General features: G+C 52.7%; 1 protein-coding gene across 6 annotated transcripts in view; it reads right to left on the minus strand.

Moving 5' to 3' along the window:
* Nucleotides 1–26,125, minus strand: part of LOC134966292 (NXPE family member 4-like) — a 642,982-nt gene that overhangs the window by 273,243 nt on the left and 343,614 nt on the right. The gene's annotated exons all lie outside the window — the stretch shown is intronic.

Here is a 26,125-nt window from a genome sequence, read left to right on the forward strand (position 1 = left end):
ATTGACCCACTAATTGGTCTCTCATAAATACACAAAATACTATCTTGACCTCCTTTTGGTCCCATCAATACAGAATTTCTTTACTGGTCAGGAGAAACAGGTGTCAGACAATCAGGTGTCTCCCACCCTTCTAATCACTCCCTGTGATTAACAGACCAGAACATTTTAATATTTTTTCATATTAAAATTCTTTTCTATTCACTGTTGGATCATATATGTGGGTAACTATATCATATTTTAACTTTGAATAATAAATAGATGTTTTAACACAATTTCTTACATATATCCTAGGAATCTTCCTAGATAGAGCAAAAGTGTGCCCACACAAGAGCTTTCTTTTTCTCCCCTTGCTAGTACTGTATCTAAAACAATCCAGATACATTTAGGTTGTGATTTTTGTATGGAAATAAAGAAATTGTTTTACATCTTGTCTTGTACCATGACAAAATTAAAAAAATGTTTTGCTTTTGCATATACCTGTTCGAATACACGGGAATACGTTTGATACAGTGAATCAGAACCATATTGAGATAAGTAACTTCTGTCCACACTGAGTGTTGCACCTTTTGGGTGATTTTAGAACTTTAGCGCGCAAGTTCTCTGCCACTTCCACTTTCTCTTGAGTTGTATATTTGGTTATAGGGTATAACCACGACAGAGGACAGCAGCTGCTTTGTTAGCGCCAATAGGGAGTCTCCACACAACCTTTTTCCTTTGTAGCCTTATTCACCTAACCACAAACTTTGCGTATTAAACCCACATATGTGGACACCTTTGTACACCCCTTATACACATTATGCCACATAGTAGTGTAACTTATTCTCCTTAAGCCACACAGTAGTGCACATTGGGATTGCGGAGGCATCTAATCTAAGGTTGACCCCTGGCAGTGCAGCCTGGCTGCGCTGTCAACAGCCATTTTTTTGGGTGTGGCTGCATGTGACGTCACGCAGCCATTCAGTAAACGGTCCGAGCACACCCTCCTTTCCCAGAATGTCAGTGGAGCAATGCTCGGGGTATTCAGGGAGCGGCGGCGAAGAGAGGACAGATAGAGGAGCAGCATCACATCCACATGTGCCAGCCCATTAGCCTGCCCACCAGCCCCGCCAGTCCCTGCAGCTGCAGAGCGGCTAGAGCATCCATTAAGCAAAGCTGCCCAGCTGCAGTGTGGAGTCCAAGGCAGAGCATCAAAGTTATGTCTACAAATTGGGGAAGCAGGAAGTACTACATTTATCATGTGGGGTGTGTTTGGGTGGTAGGTATGAGGTGGTGAGCTGTACCTGGCATAATGTGCTCTACCTGGAATAATTTGTATAATGGTCTCTACCTGGCATAATGTGTGTAATGGGCTGTACCTGGTAAAATGTGTGTAATATGCTGAACCTGCCAAAATGTGTATAATGGGCTGTATCTGGCATAACGTGTATAAGCGGCTCTCCTAGGTGGCGTAACGTGTATAAGCGGCTCTCATGTGTGGCGTAACATGTATAAGGGGCTCTACTGTTGGCGTAACATGTATAAGGTTACTTTTGCCCTGAGCTTCACAAGATCTGGAACTAGCCCTTGCGCCAATTTAGGATTTTTTTTAAATATCTTTTTCTTTTCAAATATAACATGCCCCCAATTCATTATATGGTACCTACTGTAGCTACACCTCTGCTCGTGACACCCTTTTTCCTTACCTGCTGTTTACTGTCAGAGAGGTACCCCAAGCCTCAATGAATTTCACGCCTTTTGAGCTAATATATCGGAGACAACCCTGGGGCATTTTAAGTATGCTAAAGGAGGGTATGGAACAACAGGGGCCTAGAGGTTACCATGTGTTTCCTAGTGCTACAACCTTTTCAGTTCACAGTGGAGCATAGGCCTAAGATTCTATACAAACATGCAGATGCCCTGTCCCGGAAATTTGCATTCCTCACAAGGTCTACGTCACCTGCAATAGGATACAATAGGAACAGTGTGCTACAGTTAAAAAAAACATGTGTGTCTTACCTGGTTGATGATTTCAGTGTTTTACCCTGCAGCCTAGCACAACTTAAGGCATGTGAATGATCAAATCAGAGCAAGTGTGAAGACCTTTTAAAAGGCAAGGTGGGAGTGTCATTTTCCGGTCAGTCTGGTAGAAGGAGTCTTGGGTATACTCATAAGGTCTGTCTGGCAATTTATCTGTAGACCAATATCAGACAACCTGGTTGGTGACTAGTGAGTAGGTCTCTGTTAGTAAGTGACAGGGCTGTAAACTTTTACTCTGCAATAATTACTGGTGTGCAGGGCCATAACTAGTGCAGTGCCAATGGTGCCTGGCACACAGAGCATATGCACTGTGGGTACAAGACCGCCAACAGAACCCACAGGGTCACGTAACACTATTGTCTCCTATCATGAAAGGCAGTGCCACAACTGCTAGCTGCAGCTCTGCCTGTGGTGAGCCCAACTCCTTATCACACCATTACGTGCATTACACAACTAGCTGGAGAGCGCTGCAATAGCCGCCTTCGGGCTGAGCCTCCTCCCACCTCCCCTCTCGCTGGCTGCAGCTCCTTCTGTCACCATCATTGGCCATCCTAAGCCCCACCCACTCACTCCCTTGTGCCCCTTACCCATGTCTGTCTGCTGTGTAGATTATAGCCACAGGCATTGTAAAGATAGTGTGCTTTACATGCGCACCCCGCCTCCCAGATTGCAGTGTGAGGATTGGGACTTCCGGGGGGAACAGAACCTGACAGCTGAGTGCTGGTGATAGCAGATGGGATAAGTGATGTAAGAAGTGGAATATTTGCTCCATTTCTTTGTAGGGAAAGGGGGATGCAACACACACACTCTCTTTACACAGTCTCTCTCTCTCTCTCTCTCTCTCTACACACACACTCTCTCTTTACACACTCTCTCTTTCCTCTACCTGGCATAATGTATATAAGAGGCTTTACTGTGCTTTAATGTGTGTGTGTGTGTGTGTGTGTGTGTGTGTGTGTGTGTGTGTGTGTGTGTAATAATATAATCCTGGGGACATGAGCCAGTAAACACACCAACACAGGAAGGACAAGACATTGTGGGGACCTACAGTATAATGAGGTCCCCACAAATCTGAACACAGTGGTCATGCCTAAGGCCCACTAGAACATATGCTACCATGTCCCCATAAGTCACCTATGTTACAAAATCAGGTGTGTCCATGTGCTTGTTTGAGAAAGAGTCTGCATATTTTTTTTTATTCGGGGGGGGGGGGGGGGGGTGAGGGGTTGCAATGGTGCTGGACAGGGGCGTGTTGGGAGATACTGGTTAGTACCACAGCATACTGTATTATTTACACACAATACAGTATATTAGCCCAAGGGTTCCTGTGGGCATTGCACACAGGTGCAGCAGTAGACACTGCTAAAAATTTGGTGAGTTTTGATCAGAGATTTGTGGAAAATGCAGGCAAGGGAGGCACTTCCTCACCTGGCATATATGTTTTTTACTCCAGAGTTTTGACTAAAACAATGATTAGCATAATACAAAGTGATAGTTCTAACATATTATTTGCATTTTTCATATATTTTTGTAGATAAAGTACTGTGGCATATGGCAGAATGTCAGAAAAGCTCTGCCTCAACTCACTGCATATTATTGGTGCTGGGTGGTCACTGTGGGGTGACAGCAGAGTCGGACTGGGGCATGTAGGGCCCACCGGGGTAATACAGTGATAGAGGTCTATGTTTAGGGGTGTGGCCAGTCTCTCAAGGGGGTGTGCCCAGCCGCCACATTGTTTTCCCTAACCATTTTGCATGGGTTGCTCCTCTAGATAAATATATACAGTAAATATTGTAGTGCATGCATGATAATGTACTAGATTAGTAACAGCACAGTCTGGAACCTGATCCCTAGAGGAGGGGGTGGGGCCCCAGGCAGTAGGGCCCACTGGTGGTTTCCCCTGTACCCCTGTGGGTCAGTCCAACCCTGGGTGACAGTATGGGAACAAGGATTTGCATCACATGCATATGTTGGCCTCAGGGTTACCCAAAGGGAGTTGTAGTGCATTAAAATAAGAAAAATCCTTTAGCTACATAAACTTTAGATGACCATAGATGGACATGTGCCTCCTTCAACTTACATATACAAAAATATTTATTTATTTATTTAATAATAGCTTCACTTTAGCTGCACTAACAAAAGGTTGCCACTATGGGTGCTGCGGTAGTAAGATGGTACCCCCCTAACAACATGCACTACCATTAATTGACCACTAGGCTTAATAGTTGGTGAGTAGGGTCACGATTAAGATGCTAGAAGCCAACTGATTCCATCACCTGCCCGGCTTAAAAGCCGGTCATGTGCCACCGCTCCATCCCCTTGTGCCGCAGGCTCCTGGACCCCCTCCCTGCTTAACCCGTGGTGCCCTGGTCCCACTGCCTTGCTTAAAAGCAGGGCACATGCAGCCCCTGCTTCCCCTTGTTCCTCCTGGTCCATCTAACAGCTTAATGCCCGCTGCGGGCTTTCTGCCTGGTTTAAAAGACGGCTCCTGGACCCCCTCCCCTTGTGCCGCCGGCTCCTGGACCCCCTCCCTGCTTAACCCGTGGTGCGCTGTTCCCACTGCCCTGGTCCTCCTACCTTGCTTAAGAGCTGGTCATGTGCTGCTCTCCATCCCCTTGTGCTGTCGGCTACTGGATCCCCTCCCTGCTTAACCCGCGGTGCCCTGGTCCTCCTGCCCTGCTTAAAAGCAGGGCACGTGCAGCCCCTGCTTCCCCTTGTTCCTCCAGCTGCTGGTTCACCTCCCTGCTTAATGCCCACTGCCCTGGTCCTCCTGCACGGCTTAGAAGCCGATCACGTGCCGCTCTCCGTCCCCTTGTGACGCCGGCTCCTTGACCCCCTCCCTGCTTAATCCGCGGTGCCCTGGTCCCCCTGCCCTGCTTAAAAGCAGGAAATGCGCAGCCCATGCTTCCCCTTGTTTCTCCTGCCCTGGTCCACTTCCCTGCTTAATGCCCGCTGTCCTGGTCCTCCTGCACGGCTTAAAAGATAGTCATGTGCCGCTCTCTGTCCCCTTTTGACGCCGGCTCCAGGACCCCCTCCTTGCTTGACCCGCGGTGCCCTGGTCCCCCTGCCCTGCTTAAAAGCAGGGCACGTGCAGCCCCTGTTCCCCCTTGTTCCTCCTGCTCCTGGTCCACCTCCCTGCTTAATGCCTGCTACCCTGGTCCTCCTGCCCGGCTTTAAAGCTGGTAACGTGCCGACCCGCTGTCACCTTGAGCTGACGGTTCCTGGACCCCCTCCCTTTTTATCCTGTGGTGCCCTGGTCCCCCTGCCCTGCCAAAAAGCAGGGCACGTGCACAGTAGCGGTTCTTGCCACGGGCAAGCGGTACTTTTGCCCGGGGCGCCGCCTTCCGGAGGGGCGCCGGCGCCATCCGGAGGGCGCTGCACCAGGGCAAGATCCGCCACTGTGCCCCCCGCAGTGCCCTGCCTGTGCTTAGAAGCCGGTCACGTGCCACTCTACGTGACCTTGTGCTGCCAGCTCCTGGAACCCCCTCCCTGCTTCACCTGCGGTGCCCTGGGCCCTCTGTTCTGCTTAAAAGCAGTGTACGTGCAGGCCCTGCTTCCCCTTGTTCCTCCTGCTCCTGGTCCACCTCCCAGCTTAATGCTCACTGCTCTGGTCCTCCTGCTCGGCTTAATAGCCGGTAATATGCCACCCTCCCATCCCCCTTGTGCCGCTGGCTCCTGTACCCCCTCCCTGTTTACCAGGGGTGCACTGGTTCCCCCTGCCCTGCTTAAAAGCAGGGCTCCAGACCTGCTTGCCGCTCTCCGTTCCCTTGTGCCACCGGCTTCTTGACCCCTCCCTGCTTAACCAGCGTTGCCCTGGTCCCCCTGCCCTGCTTAAAAGCAGTAAATGTGCATCCCCTGCTTCCCCTTGTTTCTCCTGCCCTGGTCCACCTCCTTGCTTATTGCCCGCTGCCCTGGTCCTCCTGCATGGCTTAGAAGCTGGTCACGTGCTGCTCTCCATCCCCTTGTGCTGCCGACTCCTTGACCCCCTCCCCTGCTTAACCCATAGTGCCCTGGTCCCCCTGCCCTGCTTAAAAGCAGGGCACGTGTAGCCCCTTCGTTCTCTTGTTCCTCCTGCTCCTGGTTCACCTCCCTGCTTAATGCCCTCTGCCCTGGTCCTCCTACCCGGCATAAAAGCAGGGTACGTGCAGCTGGCCCTGCTTCCCCTTGTTCCTCCTGCTCCTTGTCCACCTCCCAGCTTAATACCCGCTGCTCTGGTCCTCCTGCTCGGCTTAATAGCCGGTAATATGCCGCCCCTCCGTCCCCTTGTGCCGCTGGCTCCTGTACCCCCTCCCTGCTTAACCCGCGGTGCCCTGGTCCCCCTGCCCTGCTTAAAAGCAGGGCACGTGTAGCCCCTTATTTCTCTTGTTCCTTCTGCTCCTGGTTCACCTCCCTGCTTAATGCCCTCTGCCCTGGTCCTCCTACCCTGCATAAAACTGGGTCACGTGCCGGACTTTGTCCCCTTGTGCTGCCAGCTCCTGGACCCCCTCGCTGATTAACCTGTGGTGCCCTGGTCCCTCTGCTTAAAAGCAGGGCACGTGCAGCCCCTGATTCCCTTCGTTCCTCCTGATCCTGGTCCACCTCCCTGCTTAATGGCCGCTGCCCTGGTCCTGCGGCCCAGATAAAAAGCCTGTAACATGACGACACTCCATCCCCTTGTGCTGCCGACTCCTGGACCCCCCCCCCCCCCCCTGCTTAATACGCGGTGCCCTGGTCCCCCTGCCCTGCTTAAAAGCTGGGCGTGTGCAGCCCCTGCTTCCCCTTGTTCATCCTGCTACTGGTCCACGTCCCTCCTAAATACACGCTGCCCTGGTCTTCCTACCCGGCTTAGAAGCCGATCACGTGCCGCTCTTCATCCCCTTTTGCCGCTGGCTCCTGGACTCCCACTCTTCTTAACCCGTGGTGCCCTGGTCCCCTTGCCATGGATCCCCTCCCTGCTTAACCAGTGGGGCCCTGGTCCCCCTGCCCTGCATAAAAGCAGGACTCGTGCAGACCCAGCTTCCCCTTGTTCCTCCTGCTCCTGCGCTACCTCCCTGCTTAATGCCCGCTGCCCTGGTCCTCCTCACAGAGCTGGGAGATTGAAGCTGGGTGAGTATTAAGAAGAAAGAAGACTTCAAAGGCGGCAGAAGACTTCAGATCTTCACTGAGATAACGTTACCGCTGCGCGCCATTGCTCCCACACATACACACACAGCGGGCACTGTAAGGGTGCAGGGCGCATGGGGGGGGGGGGGGGCGCCCTGGGCAGCAATATTAACCTCAAGGGACACTGGCATAGAGATTAGATACGGCAGAGGCGGTATATTGAAAAATCCCCGCCAGTATAAATTATTTGAGCGGGACCGAAGCCCGCCGCTGAGGGGGCAGAGCGTGATCCTCCAGCGCTAACCAGCGCCATTTTCTCCACAGCACACTGCAGAGAAGCTGGCTCCCCGGACTCTCCCCTGCTGAACACGGTTACAGTGGGCAAAAAAGAGGGGGGGGGGCACATTTAACTGGCGCAGTGACTGTAAATATATATAGCTTTATATAAAAGCGCTGTACTACTGGGATTTTATTCCGGTGTCCAGTGGCGCTGGGTGTGTGCTGGCATACTCTCTCTCTGTCTCTCCGAAGGGCCTTATTGGGGGACTGTCTCCATATAGATATATCCCTGAGTGTGTGTGGGTGTCAGTACGTGTGTCGGCATGTCTGAAGCGGAAGGCTCATCTAAGGAGGAGGTGGAGCAGATGATTGTGGTGTCTCCGTCGGCAACGCCGACACCTGATTGGTTGGATATGTGGAATGTTTTAAATGCAAATGTGTCTTTATTACATAAGAGATTGGACAAAGCAGAGTCCAGAGATAGAACAGGGAGTCAATCCATGGCTTTGACTGTGTCACAGGGCCCTTCAGGGTCTCAGAAACATCCACTGTCCCAAGTAGCAGACACTGATACCGACACGGATTCTGACTCCAGTGTCGACTACGATGAGGCGAGGTTACACCCAAGGGTGGCCAAATGTATTCATTATATGATTATTGCAATAAAAGATGTTTTGCATATCACAGATGACCCCTCTGTCCCTGACACGAGGGTATGCATGTTTAAGGAAAAGAAACCTGAGGTAACCTTTCCCCCATCTCATGAGCTGAATGAGTTATTTGAAAAATCTTGGGAAACTCCAGAAAAGAAACTGCAGATTCCCAAGAGAATTCTTATGGCGTATCCTTTCCCGGCACAGGACAGGTTACGGTGGGAATCCTCACCCAGAGTGGACACGGCTTTAACGCGCTTGTCCAAAAAGGTGACGCTACCGTCTCCAGACACGGCGGCCCTCAAGGATCCTGCTGATCGCAGACAGGAGAGTACCTTAAAATCAATTTATACACATAGTGATTGTCAAGGTTCCCCAGTTCAACAGGGGAAGGGGTACTATTCAACCCTGTTTGTGGTTCCAAAACCGGATGGCTCAGTCAGGCCCATTGTAAATCTAAAATCCCTAAACCTGTACTTGAAAAAGTTCAAATTCAAGATGGAATCGCTCCGGGCGGTTATCTCCAGCCTGGAAGGGAGGGATTTTATGGTGTCACTAGACATAAAGGATGCATACCTTCATGTCCCCCATATATCCCCCTCATCAGGCGTACCTGAGATGCCCGCTGCCCTGGTCCTCCTGCCCAGCTTAAACGCTGGTCGCGTTCTGCTCTCCATCCCCTTGTGCCGCCGGATCCTGGACCCCCTCCCTGTTTAAGCCGCGGTGGCCTGGTCCCCCTGTCCTGCTTATAAGCAGGGCACGTGCAGCCCCTGCTTCCCCTTGTTCCTCCTGCTCCTGGTCCACCTCCCTGCTTAATGCCAGCAGCCCTGTTCCTCTGCCTGGCTTAAAAGCCGGCTCCTGGACCCCCTTCCCTTGTGCCGCCGGCTCCTGGAACCCCTCCCTGCTTAACCTGTGGTTCCCTGGTCCCCCTGCCCTGCTTAAAAGCAGGGCACGTGCAGCCCTGCTTGCGCTTGTACCTTATGCTCCTGGTCCACCTCCATGCTTAATGCCCGCTGCCCTGGTCCTCCTGCCTTGCTTAAAAGCTGGTCACGTGCCGCTCTCTTTCCCCTTGTGCTGCCGGGCTCCTTGACTTCCTCCCTGCTTAACCCACGATGCCATGGTCCCCCTGCCCTGCTTAAAAGCAGGGCACGTGCAGCCCCGGCTTCCCCTTGTTCCTCCTGCTCCTGGTTCACCTCCCTGCTTAATGCCCGCTACACTGGTCCTCCTGCATGGCTTAGAAGCCGGTCACGTGCCGCTCTCCATCCCCTTGTATCGCCGGCTGCTGGACCTCATTCCTGCTTCACCCGTGGTGCTCTGGTCCCCCTGCCCTGCTTAAAAGCAGGGCATGTGCAGCCCCTGCTTCCCCTTGTTCCTCCTGCTCCTGGTCCACTTCCCTGCTTAATGCCTGCTGTCCTGGTCCACCTGCACGGCTTAAAAGCCAGTCACGTGCTGCTCTCTGTCCCCTTATGATGCCGGCTCCAGGATCCCCTCCCTGCTTAACCCGTGGTGCCCTGGTCCCCCTGTCCTCCTTAAAAGCAGGGCACATGCAGCCCCTGCTTCCCCTTGTTCCTCCTGGTCCTGGGCAACCTCCCTGCTTAATGCCCTCTGCCCTGGTCCTCCCGCCTGGCTTAAAAGACGGCACCTAGACCCCCTTCCCTTGTGCCGTTGGCTCCTGGACCCCCTCCTTGCTTAACCCGTGGTGCCCTGGTCCCCCTGCCTGGCTTAAAAGACGGCACCTGGACCCCCTTCCCTTGTGCCGTCGGCTCCTGGACCCCCTCCCTGCTTAACCCGTGGTGCCCTGGTCCCCCTGCCTGGCTTAAAAGACGGCACCTGGACCCCCTTCCTTTGTGCCGTCGGCTCCTTGACCCCCTCCCTGCTTAATCCGCGGTGCCCTGGTCCCCCTGCCCTGCTTAAAAGCAGGAATTGTGCAGCCCATGCTTCCCCTTATTTCTCCTGCCCTGGTCCACTTCCCTGCTTAATGCCCGCTGTCCTGGTCCTCCTGCACGGCTTAAAAGTCAGTCATGTGCCGCTCTCTGTCCCCTTTTGACACCGGCTCCAGGACCCCCTCCCTGCTTGACCCGCGGTGCCCTAGTCCCCTTGCCCTGCTTAAAAGCAGGGCACGTGCAGCCCCTGTTTCCCCTTGTTCTCCTGCTCCTGGTCCACCTCCCTGCTTAATGCCTGCTACCCTGGTCCTCATGCCCGGCTTTAAAGCTGTTAACGTGCCGACCCGCTGTCACCTTGAGCTAACGGTTCCTGGACCCCCCTCCCTTTTTATCCTGTGGTGCCCTGGTCCCCTTGCCCTGCCAAAAAGCAGGGCACGTGCACAGTGGCGGTTCTTGCCATGGGCAAGCGGTACTTTTGCGCAGGGTGCCGCCTTCCGGAGGGCGCCGCACCGGGGCAAGATCCGCCACTGTGCCTCCCGCAGTGCCCTGCTGTGCCCCCCCGCTTTGAAGGGAACCAGACGCGTCTAGTTTCCCTTCATTGAGAGGACCTTAGTTGTGCGGTGCGCGATGACGTCATCGCGCACCGCACAGCAAAGGTCCTCTCCATGAAGGGAAACTAGATGCTACGGACTAGTTTCCCTTCATGTAGAGGACCTTTGCTGTGCGATGCGCGATGACGTCATCGCGCACCGCACAGCATAGTGGCACAAACACTAGGGGTCATAATTGACCTCTTGTGTCTATGCTGTTCTATGGGAGAGACGTAATAACGTCTCTCCCATAGATCGAAGAGAGGAGAGGAGAAGAGCGGCGCCGCCGGCGGAGGGGGTCTGCAGCGGTCTGGATCAGGAACGGGGATGGTAAGTATACTTTTTTTTTATTTAATTTTTTATTTCAGCGTCGTGACCACGCCCCCATTTGAAGCCATGCCCCTATATTTTGCCCGGGGCGCCACAAGGCCAAGAACCGGCCCTGCACGTGCAGCACCTGCTTCCCTTTGTTCCTCCTGCTCCTGGTCCACCTCCCTGCTTAATGCACGCTGCCCTGGTCCTCCTGCCTGGCTTAGAAGCCAGTCATGTGACGCTCTCCGTTCGCTTGTGCAGCTGGCTCCTGTACCCCTTCCCTGCTTAACCTGCGGTGCCCTGGTCCTCCTGCCCTGCTTAAAAGCAGGGCACGTGCAGAGTCGGCTTCCCCTTTTTCCTCCTGCTCCTGGTTCACCTCCCTGCTTAATGCCCGAAGCCCTGGTCCTCCTGCATGGCTTAGAAGATGGTCACGTTCTGCTCTCCATCCCCTTGTGTCGCCGGCTGCTGGACCTCCTTCCTGCTTAACCCCTGGTGCCCTGGTCCCCCTGCCCTGCTTATAAGCAGGGCACGTGCAGCCCCTGCTTCCCCTTGTTCCTCCTGCTCCACTTCCCTGCTTAATGCCCGCAGCCCTGGTCTTTCTGCCTGGCTTAAAAGACAGCTCCTGGACCCCCTCCCCTTGTGCCGCCGGCTCCTGGACCCCCTCCCTGCTTAAACCGTGGTGCCCTGTTCCCACTGCCCTGGTCCTCCTGCCTTGCTTAAGAGCTGGTCATGTGCTGCTCTCCGTCCCCTTGTGCAGTCGGCTACTGGATCCCCTCCCTGCTTAACCCACGGTGCCCTGGTCCCCCTGTCCTGCTTAAAAGCAGGGCACGTGCAGCCCCTGCTTCCCCTTGTTCCTACTGCTGCTGGTTCACCACCCTGCTTAATGCCCTCTGCCCTGGTCCTCCTGCACGGCTTAGAAGCCGGTCACGTGCCACTCTCCGTCCCCTTGTGATGCCGGCTCCTTGACCCCCTCCCTGCTTAATCCGCGGTGCCCTGGTCCCCCTGCCCTGCTTAAAAGCAGGGCACGTGCAGCCCCTTTTTCCCCTTGTTCCTCCTGGTCCACCTCCCTGCTTAATGCCAGTTGCCCATGTCCTCCTGCCCGACTTTAAAGCTGGTAACGTGCCGATCTCTGCCTACTTGTGTTGCCGGCTCCTGGACCCCCTCCCTGCTTAACCGTGCCATCCCTCCGTCCCCTTGAGCTGCCGGTTCCTGGACTCCCTCCCTGCTTATCCCTTGGTACCCTGGTCCCCCTGCCCTACTTAAAAGCAGGGCACATGAAGCCACTGCTTCCTCTTGTTCCTCCTGCTCCTGGTCCACCTACTTGCTTAGTGCACACTGCCGTGGTCCTCCTGCCCGGCTTAGAAGCCGGTCACGTGCCACTCTACGTGCCCTTGTGCTGCCAGCTCCTGGAACCCCCTCCCTGCTTCACCTGCGGTGCCCTGGGCCCTCTGTTCTGCTTAAAAGCAGTGTACGTGCAGGCCCTGCTTCCCCTTGTTCCTCCTGCTCCTGGTCCACCTCCCAGCTTAATGCTCACTGCTCTGGTCCTCCTGCTCTGCTTAATAGCCGGTAATATGCCGCCCCTCCGTCCCCTTGTGCCGCTGGCTCCTGTACCCCCTCCCTGTTTACCAGGGGTGCACTGGTCCCCCTGCCCTGCTTAAAGCAGGGCACATGCAGACCTGCTTGCCGCTTTCCGTTCCCTTGTGCCACCGGCTTCTTGACCCCTCCCTGCTTAACCAGCGGTGCCCTGGTCCCCCTGCCCTGCTTAAAAGCAGTAAATGTGCATCCCCTGCTTCCCCTTGTTTCTCCTGCCCTGGTCCACCTCCTTGCTTATTGCCCGCTGCCCTGGTCCTCCTGCATGGCTTAGAAGCTGGTCACGTGCTGCTCTCCATCCCCTTGTGCTGCCGACTCCTTGACCCCCTCCCTGCTTAACCCGTAGTGCCCTGGTCCCCCTGCCCTGCTTAAAAGCAGGGCACGTGTAGCCCCTTCGTTCTCTTGTTCCTCCTGCTCCTGGTTCACCTCCCTGCTTAATGCCCTCTGCCCTGGTCCTCCTACCCGGCATAAAAGCAGGGTACGTGCAGGCCCTGCTTCCCCTTGTTCCTCCTGCTCCTTGTCCACCTCCGAGCTTAATGCCCGCTGCTCTGGCCCTCCTGCTCGGCTTAATAGCCGGTAATATGCCGCCCCTCCATCCCCTTGTGCCGCTGGCTCCTGTACCCCCTCCCTGCTTAACCCGCGGTGCCCTGGTCCCCCTGCCCTGCTTAAAAGCAGGGCACGTGTAGCCCCTTATTTCTCTTGTTCCTTCTGCTCCTGGTTCACCTCCCTGCTTAATGCCCTCTGCCCTGGTCCTCCTACCCTGCATAAAAGTGGGTCACGTGCCGGACTTTGTCCCCTTGTGCTGCCAGCTCCTGGACCCCCTCGCTGATTAACCCGTGGTGCCCTGGTCCCTCTGCTTAAAAGCAGGGCACGTGCAGCCCCTGATTCCCTTTGTTCCTCCTGATCCTAGTCCACCTCCCTGCTTAATGGCCGCTGCCCTGGTCCTGCGGCCCAGATAAAAAGCCTGTAACATGACGACACTCCATCCCCTTGTGCTGCCGACTCCTGGACCCCCCCCCCCCTTCCCCCTGCTTAATACGCGGTGCCCTGGTCCCCCTGCCCTGCTTAAAAGCTGGGCGTGTGCAGCCTCTGCTTCCCCTTGTTCATCCTGCTACTGGTCCACGTCCCTCCAAAATACACGCTGCCCTGGTCTTCCTACCCAGGTTAGAAGCCGATCACGTGCCACTCTTCATCCCCTTTTGCCGCTGGCTCCTGGACTCCCGCTCTTCTTAACCCGCGGTGCCCTGGTCCCCTTGCCATGGATCCCCTCCCTGCTTAACCAGTGGGGCCCTGGTCCCCCTGCCCTGCATAAAAGCAGGACTCGTGCAGACCCTGCTTCCCCTTGTTCCTCCTGCGCTACCTCCCTGCTTAATGCCCGCTGCCCTGGTCCTCCTCACAGAGCCGGGAGATTGAAGCTGGGTGAGTATTAAGAAGAAAGAAGACTTCAAAGGCGGCAGAAGACTTCAGATCTTCACTGAGGTAACGTTACCGCTGCGCGCCATTGCTCCCACACATACACACACAGCGGGCACTGTAAGGGTGCAGGGCGCATGGGGGGAGCGGGGGGGGGGGGGGGCGCCCAGGGCAACAATATTAACCTCAAGGGACACTGGCATAGAGATTAGATATGGCAGAGGCGGTATATTGAAAAATCCCCGCCAGTATAAATTATTTGAGCGGGACCGAAGCCCGCCGCTGAGGGGGCGGAGCGTGATCCTCCAGCGCTAACCAGCGCCATTTTCTCCACAGCACACTGCAGAGAAGCTGGCTCCCCGGACTCCCCCCTGCTGAACACGGTTACAGTGGGCAAAAAAGAGGGGGGGGGGGCACATTTAACTGGCGCAGTGACTGTAAATATATATAGCTTTATATAAAAGCGCTGTACTACTGGGATTTTATTCCGGTGTCCAGTGGCGCTGGGTGTGTACTGGCATACTCTCTCTCTGTCTCTCCGAAGGGCCTTATTGGGGGACTGTCTCCATATAGATATATCCCTGAGTGTTTGTGGGTGTCAGTACGTGTGTCGGCATGTCTAAAGCGGAAGGCTCATCTAAGGAGGAGGTGGAGCAGATGATTGTGGTGTCTCCGTCGGCAACGCCGACACCTGATTGGTTGGATATGTGGAATGTTTTAAATGCAAATGTGTCTTTATTACATAAGAGATTGGACAAAGCAGAGTCCAGAGATAGAACAGGGAGTCAATCCATGGCTTTGACTGTGTCACAGGGCCCTTCAGGGTCTCGGAAACATCCACTGTCCCAAGTAGCAGACACTGATACCGACACGGATTCTGACTCCAGTGTCGACTACGATGAGGCGAGGTTACACCCAAGGGTGGCCAAATGTATTCATTATATGATTATTGCAATAAAATATGTTTTGCATATCACAGATGACCCCTCTGTCCCTGACACGAGGGTGCGCATGTTTAAGGAAAAGAAACCTGAGGTAACCTTTCCCCCATCTCATGAGCTGAATGAGTTATTTGAAAAATCTTGGGAAACTCCAGAAAAGAAACTGCAGATTCCCAAGAGAATTCTTATGGCGTATCCTTTCCCGGCACAGGACAGGTTACGGTGGGAATCCTCACCCAGGGTGGACACGGCTTTAACGCGCTTGTCCAAAAAGGTGACGCTACCGTCTTTAGACACAGCGGCCCTCAAGGATCCTGCTGATCGCAGACAGGAGAGTACCTTAAAATCAATTTATACACATAGTGATTGTCAAGGTTCCCCTAGTTCAACAGGGGAAGGGGTACTATTCAACCCTGTTTGTGGTTCCGAAACCGGATGGCTCAGTCAGGCCCATTGTAAATCTAAAATCCCTAAACCTGTACTTGAAAAAGTTCAAATTCAAGATGGAATCGCTCCGGGCGGTTATCTCCAGCCTTGAAGGAAGGGATTTTATGGTGTCACTAGACATAAAGGATGCATACCTTCATGTCCCCATATATCCCCCTCATCAGGCGTACCTGAGATGCCCGCTGCCCTGGTCCTCCTGCCCAGCTTAACGCTGGTCGCGTTTTGCTCTCCATCCCCTTGTGCCGCCGGATCCTAGACCCCCCTCCCTGTTTAAGCCGCGGTGGCCTGGTCCCCCTGTCCTGCTTATAAGCAGGGCACATGCAGCCCCTGCTTCCCCTTGTTCCTCCTGGTCCTGGTCCACCTCCCTGCTTAATGCCAGCAGCCCATTTCCTCTGCCTGGCTTAAAAGCCGGCTCCTGGACCCCCTTCCCTTGTGCCGCCGGCTCCTGGAACCCCTCCCTGCTTAACCTGTGGTTCCCTGGTCCCCCTGCCCTGCTTAAAAGCAGGGCACGTGCAGCCCTGCTTGCGCTTGTACCTTATGCTCCTGGACCACCCCCATGCTTAATGCCCGCTGCCCTGGTCCTCCTGCCTTGCTTAAAAGCTGGTCCCGTGCCGCTCTCTTTCCCCTTGTGCTGCCGGCTCCTTGACTTCCTCCCTGCTTAACCCACGATGCCATGGTCCCCCTGCCCTGCTTAAAAGCAGGGCACGTGCAGCCCCGGCTTCCCCTTGTTCCTCCTGCTCCTGGTTCACCTCCCTGCTTAATGCCCGCTACACTGGTCCTCCTGCATGGCTTAGAAGCCGGTCACGTGCCGCTCTCCATCCCCTTGTATCGCCGGCTGCTGGACCTCATTCCTGCTTCACCCATGGTGCTCTGGTCCCCCTGCCCTGCTTAAAAGCAGGGCATGTGCAGCCCCTGCTTCCCCTTGTTCCTCCTGCTCCTGGTCCACTTCCCTGCTTAATGCCTGCTGTCCTGGTCCACCTGCACGGCTTAAAAGCCAGTCACGTGCTGCTCTCTGTCCCCTTATGATGCCGGCTCCAGGACCCCCTCCCTGCTTAACCCGTGGTGCCCTGGTCCCCCTGTCCTCCTTAAAAGCAGGGCACATGCAGACCCTGCTTCCCCTTGTTCCTCCTGGTCCTGGGCAACCTCCCTGCTTAATGCCCTCTGCCCTGGTCCTCCTGCCTGGCTTTAAAGACGGCACCTAGACCCCCTTCCCTTGTGCCGTCGGCTCCTGGACCCCCTCCCTGCTTAACCCGTGGTGCCCTGGTCCCCCTGCCTGGCTTAAAAGACGGCACCTGGACCCCCTTCCCTTGTGCCGTCGGCTCCTGGACCCCCTCCCTGCTTAACCCGTGGTGCCCTGGTCCCCCTGACCTGCTTAAAGGCAGGGCACGTGCAGCCCTGCTTGCGCTTGTTCCTCATTCTCCTTTTCCACCTCCATGCTTAATGCCTGCTGCCCTGGTCCTCCTGCCTCGCTTAAAAGCTGGTCACGTGCCGCTCTCCGTCCCCTTATGCCGCCGGCTCCTGGACCCCTCCCTGCTTAACCCACAGTGGTCCCCCTGCCCTGCTTAAAGGCAGGGAACGTCCAGCCCCTGCTTCCTCTTGTTCCTCCTGCTCCTGGTTCACCTCCCTGCTTAATGCCCGCTGCCCTGGTCCTCCTGCATGGCTTAGAAGCTGGTCACGTGCCTCCCTCCGTCCCTTTGTGCCGTCGGCTCCTTGACCCCCTCCCTGCTTAACCCACAGTGCCCTGGTCCCCCTGCCCTGCTTAAAGGCAGGGCACGTGCAGCCCTGCTTCCCCTTGTTCCTCCTGGTCCTGTGCAATCTCCCTGCTTAATGCCCTCTGCCCTGGTCCTCCTGCCTGGCTTAAAAGACGGCACCTAGACCCCCTTCACTTGTGCCGTTGGCTCCTGGACCCCCTCCCAGCTTAACCTGCGGTGCCCTGGTCCCCCTGCCCTCCTTAAAAGCAGGGCACACGCAGCCCCTGCTTCCCCTTGTTCCTCCTGGTCCTGGGCAACCTCCCTGCTTAATGCCCTCTGCCCTGGTCCTCCTGCCTGGCTTAAAAGATGGCACCTAGACCCCCTTCCCTTGTGCCGTTGGCTCCTGGACCCCCTCCCTGCTTAACCTGCGGTGCCCTGATCCCCCTGCCCTCCTTAAAAGCAGGGCACATGCAGCCCCTGCTTCCCCTTGTTCCTCCTGGTCCTGGGCAACCTCCCTGCTTAATGCCCTCTGCCCTGGTCCTGCCCAGCTTAAATGCCGGTCATGTGCCTCTCACCGAACCCTTGTGCCGCCGGCTCCTAGACCCCCTCTCAGCTTAACGCGCGGTGCCCTGGTCCCCCTGCCCTGCTTAATAGCAGGGCACGTGAAGCCCCTGCATTCCCTTGTTCCTCTTCTCCTCGTCCACCTCCCTGCTCACGTGCGGCTCTTCGTCCCCTTGTGCCACTTGCTCCTGGAATCCATTCCTGCTTAAACCGCGGTGCCCTGGTCCCCCTGCCCTGCTTAAAAGCAGGGCACATGCAGCACCTGTTTCCGCTTGTTACTCCTAGTCCAACTCCCAGCTTAATGCCCGCTGCCCTGTTCCTCCTGTCCGGCTTAACAGCCGGTAATGTGCTACTCTCCATCCCCTTGTGCCGCCGCCTCCTTGACCCCCACCCTGCTTAACCTGCATTCCCCTTGTTCCCCTGCCCACTTTAAAGCAGGGCACTTGCATCCCCTGCTTCCCCTTGTTCCTCCTGCTCCTGGTCCACCTCCCAGCTTAATGCCTTCTGCCCATGTCCTCCTACCTGACTTAAAAGCCGGTAATGTGCCGCCCCTCTGTCCCCTTGTGCCACCGGTTCCTGGACCCCCTCCCTGCTTAACCCGCTGTGCCCTGGTTCCCCTGCCCTGCTTAAAAGTAGGTCATGTGCAGCCCCTGCCCACCCCCTACTCTTTATATCATGTGGCTTCCTAGCTAAATGCCCTTCCCTGCCATAAATGCTGGGCACCAGTGCATGCTAATATCCCCTCCAGTGGCTACTGCCTTTAGATTCGGGCACTAATGCTCCTCTATAGCACTGTTACTGGCTCCTCACTGGCTTAAAGTTATAATGGGCATGTAATGGATCCTTCCATCTTCAGTTGATTTTGATTGTCAGTACACTCCCCTGCCTTGTTTATTTGATCTTCCTGGGATAGTGCAATCAGTGTTTCAGCTGTTGAGCTGCAATTCAGTACACTGAGAGCACCCTACTTTGCCACAATGTCTGATTTCTGTGAAGGTATGTACCCCGATATTTGGTGTTTTTAACCTTCTGTGCTGTGACCCCGAATTTCCTGTTGTGGTGTACAGTATTAACCACTTAACTGTGTATTTTTATTTTATTTATTTTTTTCCTTTTCAAAAAATGTTGTTTATTTATTTTTTATTTTTAAATTCAATTGTCGGGCACAAAGCCGCATGCTCTTGGCTTAATGCACGCCTCCTGGTCCCCTTCCCTTAATTCTTACAGCCTAGAGGATACTGGGGTCCACATTAGTACCATGGGGTATAGACGGGTTCACTAGGAGCCATGGGCACTTTTAGAAATCAATAGTGTGGGCTGGCTCCTCCCTCTATACCCCTCCTACCAGACTCAGTTTAGAAAATGTGCCCGGAGTAGCCGGTCACGCTTTGGAGAGCTCCTGAAGAGTTTCCTACTTTTATTTTAAATGTTTGTTATTTTCAGTCAGGGCTGTTTGGCAACAGCCTGGCTGCTTTGTGGGACTTAGGGGGGAGACCGGTCCAACTTCCTTAGAGTTAATGGTCCCGTTTCTCTGCTGACAGGACACTGAGCTCCTGAGGGAGCCATTCGCAAGCCACACCACGGCGCAACGTACCCTGCCGCAGCACGCCGCCACCCCCTAATAGAGCCAGAAGATGAAGAGTGGTGAGTACAACGCCAGCATCCCGGTTAGCGGGGCGCCGGCGGGAATGGCGGCACAAGGGCTGGAGCGCAGCTCTGACTGCAGGCTGCACTTCAGGGGGCTCAGACATACACAAACTGACGGTGTGTCCCGCTGTGAGGGGTGCGCTGAGCCTCCGCTGATGCCCACACTGGCCACAACGTACTAACAGGGGTTTTAACTCTTGGTTAGACATTTTTTACCTCAGGGCCAGTATAAAAAATGTGGGAAGCCGCACGCCATTACAGGGGGCGGGGCTTAACTCAGAGTGGATCCTACAGCTCTCCAGCGCCATTTCCCTCTGCAGCTCATACAGGCAGCATTCCCAGGGATGCGCAGCTCCTCCACAAGGACTCCAAGTCGCCTCAGTGTTACCAGGAGGTCTTAGTAAAGGGAGGGAGCAAGTTTAAAACTATAACCACTACCGAGGTGCTTATTTCTGTGCGACCCAGCTAGGTTTGTCTCTCTGAGGACCCTGCCTAAATATACTGAGTTTTCACTAGTGTGTGTGCGTGTGTGTGTGTGTGTGTGTGTGTGTGTGTGTGTGTGTAGGTGTCCCTTTACAATCATGTCCAGGGACTGTGTGTTTTGTAGAGCGGAATGTCTCTCATCCCCTGGGGATTCACTACTCTGTACTCAGGATAGTGTTCACTCCCAGTCCAGTGGGGCTGAACCCCCATGGTTGGCCTCCATTAAAGGGATGATTTCAAATGTTTCTACTAAGCTGTCTCATACTGAGAATGAGACAAAATTCTTATGGCAGTCTATGGATGACCTGATAAATAGAGATTCAGCTCCCATGCCCGCAACCCACACTCTTGCCATTTGCCCACAAAAGCGTACTCTGGCCCAAATCATGCAGGGTGATACTGATCCTGACACGTCGGATCCAGAGGAGGGTGAAGTGGATGCGAGTGGGGGGATGCTGTCCTGTCACAGGGTATACAGGCCCTCATTGAGGTTTTCAGATCTGTCCTACATATTCCAAACATGACTGAAGATGTAGAAGATGAATCTTATTTTAACACTAAAAATAAATCCTCAGCTACTTTCCCTGCTTAAAATGAATTAAATGCCCTGTTTGAAGAGATGTGGGTGAACCCTGACAAAAAGATGCAGATCCCTAAAAGGCTGATTACTTCCTTTCCCTTTCCTGCGGAAGATAGGAAGAAATGGGAAAACCCGCCGATTGTGGACGCATCAGGTTGTCGCGAAAGATAGTCTTACCGGTTCCCGGGGCCGCATCCTTAAAAGACGCAGCTGACCGCAAGATTGAGATCACTCTCAAATCTTTATACACTGCGGCTGGGGTGCCCCAGAGACCCACTATTGCTTGTGCATGGATCACTAGGGCCATTGCTAAGTGGTCAGGTAACCTAATTGATGGATTCCTTATCCAGGGGGGAGATTATTTTACTCCTACAGCATATTCAGGATTCTGCTAACTTTATGGTGGAGGCTTTAAAGGAAATTGGTTTGCTCAACGCACGCACCACTGCCATGGCAGTGTCAGCACACAGAGGCTTGTGGCTACACCAGTGGACTGCGGATGCGGATTTCAGGAAAGGCGTGGAAAGCCTACCATTTACGGGTGAGGCTCTTTTTGTAGATGAACTGGATACGTGGATATCCAAAGCTACGGCGGGCAAGTCTACATACCTTCCTTCCGCAGCAACCCCAGCTAGGAAAACCTACTCTGCTCCAACTCTGCAGTCCTTTTGGACTGCAAAATTTAAAGGAAAATCCAAGGGTTCATCTACAACCTTCCGAGGCGGTAAAAGTTAACACAGAAAACATGCTGCTGCAGGTTCTCAGGAACAGCCTCTGGATTTGCTTCCTCAAATCCTTCAGCATGATGGTGGACCGCACTGACTGGAAGACAGGCAAGTGGGAGCCCAGTTATGTTATTTCAGTCACATATGGGCGACATCAAGTCAAGATCACTGGGTCAAAGAGCTTATCGCACAGGGATACAGACTGGAATTTCAGGAACTGCCACTTCCCAGATTCTTAAAATCCAGCTTACCAGCTTCTCCAGAAGCAGGTTTGACTTTGCAAGCAGCAATTCAGAAAGTGGTACAGACTCAGGTGATTGTTCCAGTTCCACTACACCTACAAAACAAGAGTTATTATTCCAACCTGTTTTTAGTACCGAAACCGGAAGGTTCGGTAAGGGCCATTTTAAACCTCAAGTCACTGAACCCTTACATACGGGTGTTCAAATTCAAGATGGAGTCTCTGAGAGCGGTGATCTCAGGTCTGGAGGAGGGGGAATTCCTGGTGTCTCTCAACATCAAGGATGCGTACCTTCACATTCCGATTTGGCCGCCTCATCAGACATATCTAAGGTTTGCCCTGCAGTACTGTCACTACCAGTTTCAGGCCCTGCCATTTGGCCTCTCCATGGCACCGAGGGTTTTCACCAAGGTGATGGCAGAGATGATGTTTCTCCTCCGCAAACAGGGAGTGAACATCATACCATACCTGGATGACCTGCTGATAAAAGCGCCTTCCAGGGATAGGATGTTGGACAGCATTGCCCTCTTAACCAGAGTTCTCCAGGATCACAGGTGGATTCTGAACCTACCAAAATCCCACCTGGAACCAACACAGAGGCTTCTGTACCTAGGAATGATCCTGGATACGTAGTAACAAAAGGTGTTGCTTCCCTTAGAAAAGGCATTGGTAATCCAGTCAATGGTGCGGGATGTCCTAAAACCAACCCGGATATCAGTGCATCTGTGCATTCACCTTCTGGGGAAGATGGTAGCAGCTTACGAGGCTCTGCAGTATGGACGGTTTCATGCCAGGCCATTCCAGCTGGATCTGTTGGACAAATAGTCCAGATCACATCTTCACTTGCACCAGAGGATACTTCTGTCTCCAAAAGCCAGGATATCTCTTCTATGGTGGCTCCAGACTTTCACCTGACCAAGGGTCGACGGTTTGGGATTCAAAATTGGATTCTGCTAACTACGGAATCAAGCCTCAGAGGTTGGGGAGCAGTCACCCAAGGGGAACAGTTCCAAGGAAAATGGTCAAGTCAGGAAGCCATTCTTCCGATCAACATTCTGGAATTAAGGGCCATAAACAATGCCCTTTTACAGGCATCGCATCTTCTTCAAGATCAAGCCATTCTGGTTCAGTCAGACAATGTGACGGCCATAACTTACATAAACTGACAGGGCGGAACGAAAAGCAGACTTGCAATGTCAGAGGTAACAAAAATTCCGGGAATAGACAACTGGGAAGCGGACTTACTCAGCAGACACGACCTCCACCCAGGAGAGTAGGGCCTTCACCCGCAGGTGTTCGAGTCATTCACAAGTTGGTGGGGAACTCCACAGATAGACATGATGGCCTCTCGTCTCAACATGAAGCTAGAGCGCTATTGTTTCAGGTTGAGGGACCCACAAGCAGTGGTCGTGGACGCTCTGGTGACTCCATGGGTTTACCAGATGGTTTACGTGTTCCCACCTCTTCCACTGATCCCAAGAATTCACAAAAGAATGAAAAGGGAAAAAGTTCAAGCAATTCTCATTGCTCCAGTTTGGCCAAGAAGGGCCTGGTATGCGGATCTACTGGAGTTGCTCCTGGAGGACCCATGGCCTCTACATCTGCGAGAGGATCTTCTGCAACGGGGCTGTTCGTCTATCAAGACTTTCCGCGGCTACGTTTGACAGCATGGAAGTTGAACATCAGATTTTAGTCTGGAAAGGCATTCCGAACAAGGTTATTCCAACCCTGATCCAAGCTAGGAAGGGGGTAATGTATAAACATTACCACTGTATTTTGAAAAAATATGTCTGGTGGTGTGAAAACAGGAAATTTCCTGCAGTGGAATTTCAACTGGGATGTTTTCTCCTTTTTCTACAGTCAGGTGTGGATGTGGGCCTATGTTTGGGCTCCTTGAAAGTCCAGATCTCGGACTTGTCCATTTTCTTCCAGAAACAATTGGCTTCCCTCCCTGAGGTTCAGACGTTCTTGAAGGCAGCTCTGCACATCCAACCGCCCTTTGTGCCTCCCACCGTGGTGTTGCATTTTCTGCAATCGGACTGGTTTGAAGCTTTACAGGAGGTTGAAGTTAAGTTTCTTACGTGGAAGACTGTTACACTGTTGGCCTTAGCTTCTGCAAGGCGTGTGTCCAAACTTGGGGCGTTGTCTCACAAAAGCCTTTATTTGGTTTTTCATGAGGATAGAGCTGAACTCAGAACTCGGCAGCAATTTCTTCCTAAGGTGGTGTCTGCTTTTCATATCAACCAATCTATTGTAGTTCCGGTGCTTACTGATACCTCTGCTACCTCAAAGTCCCTAGATGTTGTGAGGGCTTTGAGGATCTACGTGAAGAGGACAGCTCATCACAGAAACTCTAACTTGCTGTTTGTTCTCTATGATCCCAAGAAAATTGGGTGTCCTGCTTCAAAGCAGTCTATTGCTCGCTGGATCAGGCTTACTATCCAGCAGGCTTATTCATTGGCAGGATTGCCAGTTCCGAAAGTACAGGCCCACTCTACTAGGTCAGTGGGTTCTTCCTGGGCTGCTGCCTGGGGTGTTTCAGCTTTACAGCTCTGCCGAGCAGCTACTTGGTCTGGATCGAACACGTTTGCTAAGTTTTACAAGTTTGATACTTTGGCCTCTGAGGACCTACAGTTTGGTCAATCAGTTCTGCAGGAACCTCAGCACTCTTCCACCTGGTTTGGGAGCTTTCGTACATCCCCATGGTACTAATGAGTACCCCAGTATCCTCTAGGACATAAGAGAAAATATGATTTTAATTACCTTCCGGTAAATCCTTTTCTCGTAGTCCACAGAGGATACTTAGCGCCCGCCCAGTGCTTCGTGTTTCCTGCCTTGCTACTTAGTTAAATAATGTTGTTGGTTCAGCTGTTGCTGTTCCTGTTCAGTTTGGTTAGCATAGCTTTCCTCTTGTTTGTGTGCTGGTTCGAATTTCACCACTGTTCAGTTAAATTCTTCTCTCGAAGTATGTCTGTCTCCTCAGGCACAGTTTCTAGACTGAGTCTGGTAGGAGGGGCATAGAGGGAGGATCCAGCCCACACTATTGATTTCTTAAAGTGCCCATGGCTCCTAGTAGACCCATCTATACCCCATGGTACTAATTTGGACCCCAGTATCCTCTACAGACTACGAGAAAAGGATTTACCGGTAGGTAACCAAAATCCTATTTTATATATATATAAAATATATATATATATACACTAGAGATGAGCGGATTCGGTTTTACTCGGTTCTCAAAACCGAATCTTATTGGCTATCCAAAACACGTGACATCCGTGAGCCAATTAGATGCCGTTTTGAGAACCGAGTAAAACCGAGTAAAACCGAACCCGCTCATCTCTAATATACACACATATATATATATATATATAAATACACACACACAATAAAGTGACTAGCGCCTATAAAGTGCTTAGAGTAAAATTTGTGTACTTAGTGCTACGATAGTGAATATAATGGCATGAGAAAACAGCTTAAATTTTATAAGTTCTGTTTTTGTTTTTTTCCTGTGTTTTTTTCATGCCCTTATATTCACTATTGTAGCACTAAGTGCACAAATTTCACTCTACGCACTTTATAGGCACTGTTCACTTTATTGTTCTTATCCTTAGTTTGTGTACTTTACCACTGCACTTTACTGTCACCTGGCTGCCACCCAGATATTTGGAGTGTTGCCACATGCTGTATTCTGTGAGAGGGGGTCTGTTCCTGCAGCTGCCTACTGGTCATTTTTTCTAGCTGGTTGCATTAGATGCGACCATGTCAGAGAAATCCCAGCCTTTTGTGGTTGCATCTGATGTGACTATGCTAGGCAAGTGGTTAAACAACTTGTGCTGTCTCCCTAGTTTGGACACACTCTGTGCTTCTACCATGGGTATGCTGCTATGCTATGTTTTACTCCTTGTGCTGTCTACTAGTGTTTTCTTTTGCACTGAATTTAACCCCTTGTGTTGCCACACTAGATTTGCTGTTGTGCTATTTTTATCTCTATGTGCTTTGACTCTTGTTAAACTGTTACCATATATTTAATTTTCCCCCCCCCCCCCCATGGGAAGATCTATATGTTTCAAGTGATAGCAGTGGCAGCAATGTGGATGGCAGTGATGCCGACTTTACCCCTGACTCCAGTGAGGCAACCAGCACTGATGAGATTAGCGAGGATGACAAGATTGAAGGTACACAGCAGCAGTGCTTCATTCCGAAAAAAAAGGGTGGTGTGTCAGTCAAGGTCCTTCGCAGAAAATATGATGGCTTGCGAGTCTATGACAAGAAGCATTACTTTCTCTGGTGCCAGAAGGATGTCATTAAAATGTCAAGGCATCTGGAGACTGCTCACAGCAATGAGAGTGAAGTGGCTAGGGCCTTATCGTTTCCCCATGCTCAAAGGAAAGACGCTTGCAGCTTGATCATCTGCGATTCCGAGGGGACTTTGCTCACAATGCACATGTGCTCCAAACAGGCAGTGGTGTCTTTCACCCATGCAAGCAGCCACTCAAAGCCATGCTACCCCAAGAATTCATGCACTGTATTTACTGTCAGGGTCTTTTCTCCAGGAAACACCTCTGGTGACACGTGAAGCAGTGCCAATTAAAGAAGTTAGATTCCACTCCCAAAATTGGTCAAAACAGAGCGCAGTTGATTTGTGCCTATTCCGCACCAATCCCACCAGGCATTGCAGAGGGCTTATGGAGGCTGTTCAGTGACATGCTACAAGACAATATTGTATCCATCATCAAGAATGACCAATGCATTATGCAGTTTGGCCAACACCTATACAACCGTCTTGGATCAGACATCAGAAAACATGAATATATACGCCAGAAGCTAAGAGAGGTGGGGCGGCTGTTGTCACATGCTGTGAAGGTTACTCCCTTGCGAAAAATGGATGAGTTTATTATTCCATTAAACTTCCTCCATGTAGTAAAAGCTGTGAAGGGGGTGGCCGGCTATAATGAACAAACAAACACCTTCAAGATACCCTCATTAGCACT

The sequence above is a fragment of the Pseudophryne corroboree genome, chromosome 10 (assembly GCF_028390025.1).
Source record: "Pseudophryne corroboree isolate aPseCor3 chromosome 10, aPseCor3.hap2, whole genome shotgun sequence".
NCBI classification, from domain to species: domain Eukaryota; kingdom Metazoa; phylum Chordata; class Amphibia; order Anura; family Myobatrachidae; genus Pseudophryne; species Pseudophryne corroboree.